Raw genomic sequence first — 2,307 nt, 5'->3', positions numbered from 1 at the left:
CTCAGCCGCAAAATGAGGTCATCACGGTGCCATTAAAGAATGAATTGCCATGAAATGCTATCAGACATTTTCTGGCTGTGATAATAAATCATTTCGAGGCATTTTAAATGCCTTTTAAAGATGGCGTACGTGACGGGTTCATTTTCGACCAAAATCCTTTGGCTTCAGGACCTTTGACCACTGCTGCTCTGATAATTGGCGAGGTGTGATAAGCATGCAAGCCCTTCACCAAATGAGCGCCCTGCAAGCGAGCTTTGTCGCCGGTGAATTACAGCTTTATTTCAGAATATACTAAAAAAAAAGTACCGGCTTTATCAGTTCACCGCGCGGTCGTCACACACCTGTCGCCGACAAAACTATATACCGATTCTGGGATCTCATTCAAGGGTGATAAGCTGCAACGCGAAAAGTGAGCGGCCGCGTAGGCGAGCGCGATCACACAACGGACCCAATTCTCGTAACATGCGCGGTACAAGATCGAGGGCAGTGTCACGCGCTGCGGGCCTGCAGATCTCGAGACGCCAGCTGCTTGACGCGGCGAAGAATTAAGCCGATCGTCGTAGACTGCTCCCTTATGCACATTTGATGATGACGTTCTTAGCAGAACGAGCTTAAAAAGCGCTATGATCAAGCTAGACTAGGAGTTGTTTGTACGTGCGTCGATCGAATTTGGTACGTACGTGACGCGACAATTGTCGGGCTGCGTAGTACGTATTGTTGTTCTCGTACTTATCCGTAGGTGTTCCATGCCTTAGGAAGGTTAGTAGAAGGTATTTGATACCAGGAAAGAAATCGTACGACAAAAACTGACGAGACTACATATAAATTGTCGACGGCACTTTTAATGCTTTCTGCGGAGATTGGAAATGCATCGATTCTCTGGCGCCGATCGCTGGAGCACAAAAGAAATACACATAAAACTATGTGCCACTGTACTGACACGCGCTGCGGAACGGCTGCATAAACGGTTTGCCGTTCGTTTTTTTTCCCCCTTTTTTCGCGGTGCCCTTTGCTGGCGGGTTTCCATAGCGCGAGCAAGGGGCGTCTGCTACTGGACCGCTTTGGCGAGTTGCATGGTTTTGCCGCTAGGTGCCGCATATATTACTAGAATCACGGTACCAGCATACGTTTGTGTGTGAGCAGAAAACTATTTTCCAGTAACAGCAGCATGTGTGCCCTCGTGGCCTAATGGATAAGGCATCGGTCTCCTAAACCGGGGATTGCGGGTTCGAGTCCCGCCGAGGGTAGGGTGCAACTGTTGTTGTTTCCCTTTTATTTTTCTTTCTACTGCTGCTGTCACTAAATAGTGACGATATCTGTGTTAAGGTGCCGAAAAGGGCAGAGGTTGCATTCTACTTTTTTGGCGATTTTTTTTTTAAATGCGAAAGCATTACTTCGCTATGTTCACATATTACTGTCCGCAGCCCAAGTCAGCAAAATCGGCTCCGCAGCAATTGTGAGTAATTGAGAAATGATAGAGGTTAATGAGTGGTGTCAATCGATAGAGGGTGACTTAATGTTGTGTCTCAAAAATAATTAGGCCTATAAGTTAATTAGGTAATTAATTAGAGGCAAAAATGTAAAAGTAAAGGTGGAAATGTGAATGTATCAAATACTAAAATAGTCAACTAAATCAGTCATTTAAGGTGGCGTCAGAAATGTGACGTCACGCAACCGGAAGTAGAGCCGAAAAAGGGCATAGGAAGGGATTGGCGCGCATTTTGAAAGCACCGGAGACTAAAATGGGTAACAAGAAGTGAATTAATGTGACGTCAAGAATGTGACGTCACGCAACCAGAAGTAGAGCCGAAAATGGACACAGGAAGGGATTGGTGCGCAATTTGGAAGTACTGAAGACTGAAATGAGTAAACAAGAAGTAAATTAAGCAACTAGAAGCAACCTACAGCAGCATCCGTGCTTTCGCATTACTCTAATGCAGATTCTGCAGTTCTCTTTAATTTTTATTGCTAAATGTACGTAATTACAAATATACAGCACATATATATATGTTTACAATTTCACCAGGCCGTTTGCCGGCTGCGAAAAATGGTGTCGTTTCATTTGTGCTAGCTTCCTTAGCACCAACTCTGTTTCAGCACCACAGTCTGTATCTTTCAAAACATCGTGGATTTTTACAATGCTTTCAACAAAGTATTCATACACAAATCTTGCTCCAGGGTCGCAAAGGTAGCATTCTACTTCCCGCCGCCCCAGTGTGCGGACGCAGATAGAATGGGCTCAAGTGGAGAGGCGACAGCGGCCTTTACCTGCCTCGGAAACAGGTTCGAAGATAGCGAAGACGGTGA

The 2,307-nt window shown here is 45.4% G+C and overlaps 1 non-coding gene across 1 annotated transcript; it reads left to right on the top strand.

Annotated features, from left to right (window-relative positions):
• The first annotated feature begins 1,174 nt into the window (after positions 1–1,174).
• TRNAR-CCU (transfer RNA arginine (anticodon CCU)) lies at positions 1,175–1,247 on the top strand. Its single transcript has one exon. It is a non-coding gene; the product is annotated as a tRNA-Arg (tRNA).
• The last annotated feature ends 1,060 nt before the right edge of the window (positions 1,248–2,307 follow it).

Source organism: Amblyomma maculatum, chromosome 1, assembly GCF_055883805.1.
Source record: "Amblyomma maculatum isolate TAMU_Amacu chromosome 1, ASM5588380v1, whole genome shotgun sequence".
NCBI lineage: Eukaryota > Metazoa > Arthropoda > Arachnida > Ixodida > Ixodidae > Amblyomma > Amblyomma maculatum.
The sequence above is the reverse complement of the archived record's forward strand: the minus strand, read 5'-3'. Positions and strand labels throughout refer to the sequence as shown.